This window comes from Sminthopsis crassicaudata, chromosome 1 (assembly GCF_048593235.1).
Source record: "Sminthopsis crassicaudata isolate SCR6 chromosome 1, ASM4859323v1, whole genome shotgun sequence".
Lineage (NCBI taxonomy): Eukaryota > Metazoa > Chordata > Mammalia > Dasyuromorphia > Dasyuridae > Sminthopsis > Sminthopsis crassicaudata.
The window spans coordinates 451,353,964-451,366,790 of NC_133617.1; the positions used below are offsets into that span (position 1 = coordinate 451,353,964).

At 34.5% G+C, this 12,827-nt stretch overlaps 1 protein-coding gene and 1 pseudogene across 21 annotated transcripts in view; one reads left to right on the plus strand and one right to left on the minus strand.

Annotated features, from left to right (window-relative positions):
- Positions 1-12,827, minus strand: part of ELAVL2 (ELAV like RNA binding protein 2) — a 211,329-nt gene that overhangs the window by 146,899 nt on the left and 51,603 nt on the right. The gene's annotated exons all lie outside the window — the stretch shown is intronic.
- Positions 10,103-12,827, plus strand: part of LOC141552230 (tubulin alpha-1C chain pseudogene) — a 30,895-nt pseudogene continuing 28,170 nt past the window's right edge.

Genomic DNA, 12,827 nt, shown 5'->3' on the forward strand with positions numbered 1-12,827 from the left:
AAGGTCATAACCCATATATCTATAATAAATTTTATACTGTATACTCAAGGAACTGAAAAAAGTTCAGTTCAGATGTGGGGAGGGGGGGAAATCACTTAACAACTCCCTCCTGTCACTTGAAATACTCTTCTACACAATAGGATAATGACCTATAATATGACTTTCACAAAATGGATCTTTTACTGGGTTTTATAGAAGGAAGAAATTAAAGTAAGTAATGAAGTGATGTCCCTTATAAAGCTCCTTGTTGAAGGGCTTTATGTGCTCAAAATTCTTGGTGACACCTCCAAATGTCAGTCTTTCTAAAAATTATCTCAAGCTGCATCTCAAATGACTATTTATAAGAAAAAAAAAAAAAGGCAAGCAGAAAAAAGGAATGGAAAGAAGAGGCCTTAACACCTTCCAAATTGTTCTTTCTACTCTCTATTCAAGGCCAATTTAAACAAATCAGAAAGACAAATATTATAAAAAAGAGAGAAATATTGACAGGTATTCTTAATGTCACTTCTAAAGACAAGGCTTAAGTATAGTATATTGGTACATCTCTTAATCATGCAAAGAGATAAGCATCTTGTCCTATCAAGGGAACTGGTAGTGGTTCAAGAAATGAACACTAGAGGGTAGTGCTCTATGTTAAATATATTCTCTTTTATTTTCTCTCTCACCACCCACTCCCCTCAATAATCCTCAAAAGATTACAATTTGAAGGCATTAAAGCAAATGCTCACGTTGGTGCTTCTAAATTACTGATATCAGGGCACAAAGGCAGCTGTGATTCGAATTTTCTAACACTTTGCAATGTCCTAAGTGAATCCTGGATCCTGATCTATACTTACAAAAAGCAATTAACAGTTTTGCTGAGTCATAAGTATTAACTTTCATGATTCCTTCCAATTATACTTGGGGTGGGGGAGCAGAGTCATAGAAAATTATTAAGGAATCACATGGGTAGGCACCACATACCCTCCCATCAATCTAGCTCATAATGATGGTTTCCAATTATTCCCCCCAAGGCCATTCCTCAGGAATGGTTGGCTCAGTATTCTAGTTACTCGCTAGGAGAAAACTATAGTTTTTTTTTTTTTTTTCTTATTTTCTCTAACGAAAGACCTGCTGTAAAAAAATTTAACTACAAAAGTTCAACAACTGAGGTGCCTTATAAAAAGATTAAATTATTCTCTATCAATTGAAAAGATAAAGTTAGAATTTAGTCAGAATTCAGAATTAGCTCAATTCTACCAGTTACTTTTCAGAAACATTTGCTATTTTACAATTTCAAAAATTGCTAAAAGTCCAAAAGTTGATTAAAAGTATTCTCAAAAGTGCAAAGCATACACTCTATTCTGTAAACAAAAGAAACTATACTTCCTCACTGTTAAATACCGTACAGTAAGGGCTAGCTCCCTAGAGGGCTTCAGGATCAGCCAGTCAGGATAAATCAAAGTCCTTGGTCTTTAGGGGGAGAAGTGAAGGAGGCAGGCAAGCTGCCACTTAGCTTGCCAAAGATGTATCCTGGATTCTCGAGTCTGGAGTCACCAGCCTCTCTCCTCTTCATCCTGTGGCCAAATGGCTCTCTGGCTCCTCTCCCTCTGTCCTCCAATACTTGCCTATGATTATCTTAACACCAAACATTCAGCAAGCACCAATGGTGAGAAGAGCCATCACTGTCTCACATTGAATAGGTAATTATCCTTGAGTGTGCTCAGTTGTCTGATTCAAGCATACCTTTTTGGAGTTTCAGCCCTCTACAAATACTCTTCATATATTAGAACTGAAAGGACCCTAAAGGTGGTATTTCATCCAACTCGTCACTTTACTGATGAGGAAGCTAGGACTCAAAGTAACTTGTCCAAGGTCAGATAGCTACATGATGTGAAAAGAAGAGCAGATGAGCACTGACACATTGGATTGTCCATGTTTGGAGATAGAAACATCTAAAGGCAGAATCTCCTCATTCTTAATCCTAAAGAAGTTATTTAATCTTTCTAAATCTCAATTTCCTTATTGGTAAAGCAAGAAAGACCATTTCACAGCCAAGATGGCTGACACCAGCAAAAACCTGAATTTTTTACCAAACCAAATTATGATCTAGAAATCCAATGAGGAACTAGAGTGACTTCTTCCCCAGAAAACCAAAGACAAAATTAAAAAGAGCCACTATTAAAACCTGTGCTAGACAGGCTAATGAGTTAGCAGCCTCCCAAACAACCAGAAATGGGTCAGAAATACATATAGGTTGTAGAGTCTGGGGAAGCCAGAAACCAGACCTTAGAAACATTGGTGAATGACAGCAACACATGACACTTGGCAGTTCTGGGATTCTGGTAAGAGTCATAAACATTCAGTAGTATCAAAGTCACCAGTTCTTTGAACCATGTTGCTAATATTAAGATTCTGGAGACCTTTGCATATCAAAGGTTCAAGTTAGAGCAAAAATCATAAGATTAAGCAAGGCAATAATTCTACCAAAAGCATAGAATGGGGGTGGGGGAAAAAAGGGAAGAGAGAGAGTAGAAATAGAGTTTGTCCCCTTAATCAGAACTAAAGATATTAGTAACCCAAAGAAAACACCAACCAGTATAAAAAAGAAAATATTGTAGATCCTCAAGTGAAACATGAAAACTTAAAAGTAGACTCAAAAGAAAAAAAAAATTCCCACCAGGACTACCTGACTATTGAAAGAAATGAAACAAAAGCTTTTTTTAAAATGAAATACAAAGGCTATGGAGAATAGAAGTTGAAGTAGGTTAAAACGCTTAATATGTCTAATTTTACGCAATTAATGAACTCTCTGAAAACTAAAATAGATCAAAGATAAACCAGTGATTCCATGAAGCATCAAGAAATGCTAGTACTATGAAAATAAAAGGAGATAAATAAAATTAGAGGAGGAATTAAAAAAAGAAGAAAATATAAGTTCTCTAATATCAAAAACTGACCTAAAACAAGGAGAGAATTTAAGAATGTTTAGATTCCTTCAAAACTATGAATAAAAAACAAAAACTCACCACCATAAACATTAATATGATACTTTAAGAAATCATTAACAAAGATGTATTTGAATCATATGGCAAAGTCAGAATCCACCAATCATTTCCTGAAAGAAAGAGAACATCCCAAGAATGTCAGAGCCAAAATCCAGGGCTACATATCAAAGAAAGAAGTGCTCCAAAGAATCCAGAAAGAAATTCAAATACCAATGAACCACAATCATTCACACAAAACCTAGAACCTTTTCTCTATGAAGAGATCTTGGCATACAATATTTTGGAAGAAAAATAGATCTATGATCAAAAATAAGTTAACCTGATAAATATAATTCTACAGAGGAGAAAAATGGAACTTTAATGGAAGACTTTCAAATATTTCTTCATTTAAAGGTCAAAGCCAAAGAGAAACTCTGAAATGTTAATTAAACTTAAAGGTCTAGAAAAATATAGGAAGAAATTGAGCTCCCTTTCAGAGCTTTAATGTACCCAAGAATTTGGATGAGTTGAGTAAGTTTTGAATGAGTTAAATAAGGGGGGGAAAAAGGGGTGTGAGGGTGGAGTGGTTATGTTTGTAGAGTTTTAAGAGGGAAAAGAGGAAAGAAGGAAAAAGGAATATATTAAGTTAGAAAGGAGTAGAAAGGATTCTCTATTTCTTATCAATGAAGTATACTGAGGAAGATGTGGGAGGGAGGGCACAGGCATTAGAAAAGCCTCATTCTTATGTGAAAAGGTATAAAGAAAAGCTGAACACAGTTTGGTGTAAAAATGGTTGATTGGTTGTTATCCTTCCTTTTGAAGAGGACCAAAATTACATCATTATATTAAAGTCAAGATAGTGTGTCCGATTGTAGCTGATCAAATCAATACACACTCAGAATGCTTTGCCACAAGTCAGACATAAATAATCCCTATGAACATTTGGGGTAAATTCTCTAATTTTTCACATCTCGAGTTTCTTCTCAGCTAATTTAATTCTGCTTTGCTCACAGATCACACATCTAATGAGGGCATACCATGCTGGACCATTTTATGTCAGTATCTCCCATGTCTTACAATCAATTTTAAAATTCTTAAAAGCCCATAGATTAATGATAAGTACATGATCCTTGAGAGATGGGCCACTTTGTGATGGTCAGTGAGAACATCATTAATCCATGCTAAACCCACTGAACATTTACCTCAAGATTGCAGATGAAAATGTTTTAAATGTCATAGAGCTACTTACTGATTGATTCTATTCTACCTATGACTTACAAGGTGAGGAGATCCATTGTTCATACAAAAACTGACTGGTTTTTCCCATTATGTAGTGTAGAAATAAACGAAACTCAACAGAGAATCAAGAGTGAATGGAAGGAGCTGTTATATATCAAGGAAAGAAGTGAATACTCCCTGGTCCTGAAGGGATTAAAAGGAAAAGTAAAAAGCTTAAGAGAGTTCTCATCAACTAAGCAATATATAAATAAGTTAAAATGTAATAATTTAAAGAATACAATGGTACCCAAGAGAAATCATGAAAGGAACAGTTTTTTAAAAGTCTGGGAAGTCTTTATGAATTGACAGTGAATGAATAAATATTCAAGTAACAAAATTATAAAGACAAGCAGTTTTGAAATATTAAGAGCTCAATGCAATATTCAATAATTATCTCTAGATGACTATAACGATACATGTTAACTCACCTCCAGATTCAAAATGAAGACATACATTTTATAGACAAAGTCATTGTGTGAATTTATTTTCCATGACTCTACTTGTTACACAAGTTTTTTATTCCCTTTCTCATAGTTTTTAAGGAGGGGAGGGGAAATGAAAGGCTAGTTAGCTATAGTGATACCAAATAAAACTCAGAAACAAAACAAAAACAAAAATCAAGGAAATTTTTTTTAAATTTATAGAGGAGAACAGAACTTCAGAAGGAAGGACACACAAGCAAACAATTTTAAAAGCATGGCACAATTAGGAAACATAAAAGCATGGTTTCATATGAAATCCCCTTTTTGTATTTATTGTTATTATTGTTGTTATTTAATATACAAATTTATTTATGCCTGAAATTTTAATGATTTATTTGTAACAAATTTTATAATACTTATAACCATTATATAATTAAGAGTAGGGTTCAAAACAAACTTTTAAAATGTGAGTTTATTTTTCATCCTTTAAATGATTTGTGGAAAACATTTTGTGAAATATCATTAACACCCAACACAACTCTTCATCTAATAAGAATGTTATGACACACTCCTGTCCCTGCCACTGATTTTTAACACAGCCTGATCAAGTTACCTATATTGGTAAAACCTCAGTTTACCCAATTGTAAAATGAATATGCTGAGAATAAAATAAAATATACATATATAAAGTACCTTGCAAACTACTAAAAGTTATATAAATGTAATTATTATATAAAAGTATGATCCACAAATAAAATTTTAAAAATTCTAAGTAACTCAAACTAAATCAAATTTAGAAATTAAAGAACAGGAATGATATCCTCATAAGACTTGTGATAATTTTCTAATATGAAAGCTGACACCACCAGTTGCCTTGTGAAATTCCAAAAACTAAATTAGCACTCTTAACATGTTTATAAATATTAGTAGTAGAGTTTATTTTGATTTGACTGTCATATACACATGTATAGGCCCATACCATCATTCATTTTTACATTGAAAGGCCAAAGCCAATAATTATCACTCTGAATTATTTGAAATCTTCATCTCTCAAAATAAAATGGGTAGAGAACTCTTTTGGAGTTGAAAAGTGTCACTATAAGAAATATTGGTCTAGGAAATTAAGAGAGGAAAATAAGAATGTTTTTCCATCCTAAAATTATTGCATAAAGATTTTAATGAATATTACATTTACTATTTTAAGGAAAAATTATTAATGTCAAAATTATTTCACAATTTTTGTGCACGTCACTATGAAGAACTAAAGATTTGAACTAACACAATTTAGGAAACACTGATCTATCTAAATTCAAACCAATTGACCAGAGTTCATGCCAGAAAATTAAGGGGAAAAACCCAGTTCTGGAATGAAGATGAGTGAGAAGGTGTCAGCATAAATGAGAAGGCATCCTTAGGGTTCTCCCAAGATGCTTCTACTTTTTTTTCCCCCCTTCCTGAGGCTGGTTAAGTGACTTGTCCAGGGTCACACAGCTAGGAAGAGTTAAGTGTCTGAGCCAGATTTGAACTCGGGTCCTCCTAAATTCAAGGCTGGTGCTCTATCCACTGCGCCACTTAGCTGCAAGATGCTTCTACTTTGATGCAGTTACCAAAGGTCATTGCTTCATTAGCTTATCATATTCAAGGAGAGGTTTTCTGTATGTTCTTGATCATCATCCTTTGGAAAGAAAATCAAAGGAGAGTGTGCAAGTGTGTGCATGAGCATGAGCTTTTTATCTTCCTGGCCCAAGCTGCTTGATTCCTAGGAGTTTGTATATTGGTATCTAGCTCATAAAGAGTAATAAATTAAAAGCATGTATTCGAGTGCATGCACGCACACATGTGTGCACATGCGCACACACACACTAAGGAGAGCTGGAATAACTAAGGCTTAAGAACCTCAGAACCAGGTAACAGAATATTGATCAAAGTTTTTAAGAATATACTTGGAGGAGGAGGGAAAGAAAATAGCTATGTTTTTAGTACCAAAACTTACTTGAAATGGGCATTTTTTTCTCTTAAACTTCTTATGATGTTTGAATGTCAAATTTAAACATTCACAACGTAGCAAAAAATATTTAAGGCACAGAAAATTATACATCCTAAGAACTTTCATTATAAAGCAAGAAAGAAAAAGGCAAGTCACAGATTTTCCTGTTTTATTCCTAAATGCCACTGCCAAGAATCCAGTTTGAGAATAGTGCACTGAAAATGTACTATAACACAATTAGAAAATTACTGGGTGTCTACTATGTTTTGAATCTAAAACCTAAGTAAAAAGCACCTATATCACTGTTATTTTTAGTGATATTTTTAGTAAATATTTCCTAATTAAAGTTTAAAGGGTGTTTGACACCTATTGTTGAAGAGGAACATGTCCATCAGAATTGATCCTCATATAGTATTGTTGAAGTGTATAATGATCTCCTGGTTCTGCTCATTTCACTTAGCATCAGTTCATGTAAGTCTCTCCAAGTCTCTCTGAAATCATCCTGCTGGTCATTTCTTATAGAATAATAATATTCCATAACATTCATATACCATAATTTACTCAGCAATTTTCCAATTGATGTGCATCCAATCAATTTCCAATTTCCAGCCACCACGAAAAGGGCTGCCACAAACATTTTTGCACATACAGGTCCCTCCCTTTCCCTTCCTTAATATCTCTTTGCAATATAAGCCCACTAGTAACACTGCTGGATCAAAGTAAAAATCAGTGATATAGGTGCTTTTTACTTAGGTTTTAGATTCAAAAAATAGTAGACACCCAGTAATTTTCTAATTGTATTGTAGCACATTTTCAGTGCACTATTCTCAAACTGGATTCTTGGCAGTGACATTTACAGAAAAGTCTGTGACTTGCCTTTTTCTTTTTTGCTTTATAATGAAAGTTCTTAGGATGTGGAATGATGCCTTAAATATTTTTGGTACGTTGTGAATGTTTAAATTTGACATTCAAACATCATAAGAAGTTTAAGAGAAAAAATGCTCATTTCAAATAAGTTTTGGTACTAAAAACATAGCTATTTTCTTTCCCTCCTCCTCCAAATATATTATTAAGAACTTTGAGCAACATTATCTGGTTCTGAGATTCTTAAGGCCTTAGTTATTCCAGCTTAACTATGTACCCTCTTAAATCAAATGAAAATCCAAATACTTCTTTTTATTGTCAATAAACAGAAGACAAAGACATCTACTTCCCAGATAACTGAATGACATGTGTTAATTTGAACTATTTTCCCAACTCACATTTGAATTGGCAGTCCAGATTGCCTAAAAAAAGAGGAGAGGAAAAAGGGAAAGGGACAGCTGTATTATTCCTGCTCAGAAAGTGTTAGGAGTAACCCTAAGACTGAGTTTTTTCGTGAGAAAAAGGATTTTCATGAGTCCTTCACAGTGTGTTTCCTACTTATTAGATTTTAGAAAAAGTATTTACTTATTAAGAGATATAATAAAAATAGCTATTGAAGAAACAATCTCATCAAAACCAAAAGCATACACTCCTTGAACATAGAAGGTCCTCTGGCAAGGCATACTCAAACTTAATAGTATAATGGTAGCAAGGTACACGTGTAGGAAAAGTGTGACAAAGTGACAATAATCATAGTTCTTGTTTAAAATAAGTCCCTTCCTCTATTTGTGTCTTCATGAAGCTCCAGCTCCTCCTAAAGCTCTCTGCTGTTTTCCAATAATCAATGTCCTCGAACAGTCCAGAAGCTGCCTTTCTTACATATTTCTAATTTGTTATATCTTTCCCAATGTTGGTCTGGTAGTATTGCTTCTGGCTCCAGTGGACATCACTACTACCTTTTGAGGTTGACAAGATTGTGACTTGGGGTTTCTTGGGTTCTGTCTGCATGTCCAGCTACCTTTCTCAAGAGGCCTTCATTTAATCTCATCATCTCTTTGGTTGAAGATGATTAAGAATAAATCCCTCTTAGAGGAGATGGAATCAATAGCAGCTTCTGAATCTATAGTCCTTTCCTATCTGACTAATTCTGAACTAGTTGCTACTATTTGGTCTTCTTTAGTTAATCACAAGACATTTTCTATAATATGTAATATGACTTCCTCCAAAGCCCCTACACACTGTTTCCAAATCAATTAAGAACTTGTTCATATCTAACTCACTTCTCTTTGATTCTATTTAGATATATGGACCTGCTGTGATGAATTTTGGTGAGAAATTCGCCAACGAGCCCCCTCAACAATCTTACATTAACCAAATATGCTGATAAAGGAAATTCAAGTAAAATGGCTGGCATATCCACTGAGAGTCTTATCAGATAAACTCAAATCATAATGACACAGTTCCCTCTGAACAGCTACAACAACAACAAAAAATCAACAACTTAAAAGTAGGTAGCATTAGAACATAAGCTCCTTGAAAGCAAAGCTTATTTTATTTTGGTCACTATTTCCCAGAACCTTAGAATAGTGTCAGATACGATGTATAAAAAGATGTTTATTAAATTAAAATTAAAAGATTCTGATAAACATGGTGGCCTCAAGAGGGAAAAAAGAGACAAATTTTGTTATGCGTTGCAACAATTTGGTCTTCACTCCCCCCCACTACTCCACCAAGTCTCTGATTTCAACTCTAAACACATTCTCTTTACCCATCCTAAATTCCATTCTTCTGCTCACAGCAGTTAACTATTCCTTGTCAAGATATTAACTCATAGCTAATGTATTACAGGAATATTTGCCTCAAGTTGGCCCTTCTTATCAAAATAGAAAATGTAAAATAAACTAGGTCCTGCACACCATTTCTAAAGGACTGCGGACTCTGGGTGTGAAGAGGGAGTGGTAGTAGCTTTTAATTTGATGGCTGTGCAAAAGATTTAACAGGCCCATTTGGCATTGCCCTCTAAGTCATATACCTAACATTAATTAGCAAGAACAAGCTTAACTAAAATGCAACTAGACCAATAAAGAATCAGGGAAACCACTTGTACAGTGTTAAGCTAACAAGATCTCCCATCTCTCTATGTCGTTATCATTTAATTGAGGCTGCTGAAAGCAAAAACAGAAGTTGGAGAATATACAGAAATAATTTCAAATGATATATCAAAGCTATATGCATCTGGATAACTCTAGCAAATTCAGCCATGTAGCAATCTTAACAAAGGGAACTTCATTTTTTTGTGCAGTTATTAATGAACCTATAAAACAGGGTTTCTTTCAAGTTTATCAAGGTGAACCAAAATATGGAATGAATGAAAAAGCCTGTACTGTGTGTTTATTATTTGCCAAGCATTGTGGTAAACCCAGAAGATACAAACTGAGAAAAACAAGCCCTTACTCTTTAGGAGTTTACTTACTAGATGGGAATATACAGTAGTTTGGCTGTAAGACTAAAGGAAGTTTTTTGAATGTACCAAAGCCTGTCCTACCCTGCCCAAAGGAGGTCCCAACACCAAGTGAGAAAGAGAAATGTGCCTAAATGAATGGGGTTCCCTGCGCCAGGATCTAGCCAACAAGAGAAAAAATAAAGAGGGCACTGGTGAAGGCCATCAGCTTAGAATCTGTTCTAATTGGGACCCTCCACGCACACAGCATCATGGAGAGGTAACTGAATGTTTACCTGGTGCTAAGTTTGCCTGGTGTTTCCCTGGGACTTTGGGCATAAATAATATATAGGAAAAGGAAGCAAGTAGCTTTTTTAACTAAAACAAGATTACTAAGCAGACAGATTTGAAGTCAATCAAGAGTATAAAGCAGGTAGTGAAAAGTTACTGAAAGTTCTGGAGTATAACCAAAATGACCACAGCAATATATTAGCAAAACAAGAGTACGAAAAATACAGGGGCAAGAGGAAAAAAATCTAGAAACAAGAAAAGCAATTTATTGGTTAATTTAGTAGTCTAAGAGAGAAGGTATGAGGGTCTAAATCATAACTGTTATAAGAACAGAAAAAGAGATAAGATTTGGCAATTGATTGATTCATAGTGAAAGATTCAGAGTAAAAGATAACTTCAAAATTATAAATTTATATGGCTAGAAAAATAGTGGTAGCATTAACAAAGTTCAAATATTTATTAAATACCTAAAATGCAATCAGGAAGCTCAAAACAGATTCCTTCTCTTCCCCTGCCCCCCCCCCAAAAAAAAAAAATCTCTGTTTTAGAGATAGAAAAAAAGAGATAAACTGGGAGGGAAAAAAAATTAAAAGCCTCTAGTAGAAGAGGAAGGAACTCAGCATCTGTAAGGGTGTCTTTCATATAATTAAGCATGTAATATATATTGAATTAAATAAAAGATTAAGGCAGAATGGCACTGTGGAAAAAATGTTGGAGCCAGAAGATCTCAAATCCTAACTGCTACATTTTCCTGATTTGACCTGAAACACCTTTATTTGACCTCTCTGGGTCTCAGTCTCTTCATATGCAAAACAAGAGGATTTGCCTACACATCCTTCTAGCTTTAATATGATTATCCAGGTCGAATCCTCTCCTTTTTGCACATGGGGACTCTCATGCCCAATGGTATGTAAGGAAAAAAAAAAAAAAAAGTATGATTACCTAGATATTTCAAGCCATTTAGAAATCTCTTCATTCCTGGATTAGTATTTCTTTACAAGTATATCACAGTAATACACTTCTAATTAGGGAACTTTTTTTTTTAAGTCAAGATGGAACAATATTCACTCCATAATTAAACAACAAAGCAAAAATTTGAAACTAGACTCAATGCTCGTTTCTATACCACACTGATACCTAAGGAACTACAAGGAACACAGAAGGAAAAAAGAGAGAGAGAGAGAGAGATCAAAAGTACTATACTGGTGCCTAAATACCTAGCAGAAGACTGACTTACTTTGAATTTCTTAAACTTCTTAAAATATTTTTAAAATTATTTTAATATAATCAGTTTCCTTTGTAATTCTTTGTGGTTTATTTTGTGCATTTAAAAATTATTCTGATTCCAAATCACTATTGATCAGAGAAATGCTTAAAATTAAGACAACTCTGAGATACCACTACACGCCTGTCAGATTGGCTAAGATGACAGGAACAAATAATGATGAATGTTGGAGGGGATGTGGGGAAACTGGGACACTAATACATTGCTGGTGGAGTTGCGAAAGAATCCAGCCATTCTGGAGAGCAATCTGGAATTATGCCCAAAAAGTTATCAAACTGTACATACCCTTTGACCCAGCAGCGCTACTACTGGGCTTATATCCCAAAGAAATACTAAAGAGCGGAAAGAGACATATATGTGCCAAAATGTTTGTGGCAGCTCTTTTTGTAGTAGCTAGAAATTGGAAGATGAATGGATGTCCATCAGTTGGAGAATGGTTGGGTAAATTATGGTATATGAAGGTTATGGAATATTATTGCTCTGTAAGAAATGACCAGCAGGAGGAATACAGAGAGGCCTGGAGAGACTTAAATCAACTGATGCTGAGTGAAATGAGCAGAACCAGAAGATCACTGTACACTTCAACAACAATACTGTATGAGGATGCATTCTGATGGAAGTGGAAATCTTCAACATAAAGAAGAGCCAACTCACTTCCAGTTGATCAATGATGGACAGAGGTAGCTACACCCAGAGAAGAAACACTGGGAAGTGAATGTAAATTGTTAGCACTAATATCTGTCTGCCCAGGTTACATGTACCTTCGGAATCTAAAGTTTATTGTGCAACAAGAAAATGATATTCACACACATGTATTGTATCTAGACTATATTGTAACACATGTAAAATGTATGGGATTGCCTGTCATCGGGGGGAGGGAATAGAGGGAGGGGGGGATAATTTGGAAAAATGAATACAAGGGATAATATTATAAAAAATATATATATAATAAAAATTATTAATAAAAAAATTATTCTGAGAGGGATTCATGACACTCATAAAAAAAGGTTAACAAGACTTATTTTAGAGGGATACTACAATATACATTATGGAGTTAGGATTATATTTCCCAATATGAATCAAAACAATTATTTATATGGAGAGGGTAGACACAGATCAATGTGTTGGTGGACCCAACTTGAGTGTCTTGCTAATTTAGATTTCAATGCAAAAGTTAGGTCTGTCTAACAGAGAGCCCATACAAATTTTGGTATTTTTCCTTCACTATATTTTCATATTCTCAAGTATCTCATCATAAGCTCTTAAGATTGTTTTATAATACAGGCTCCCACAG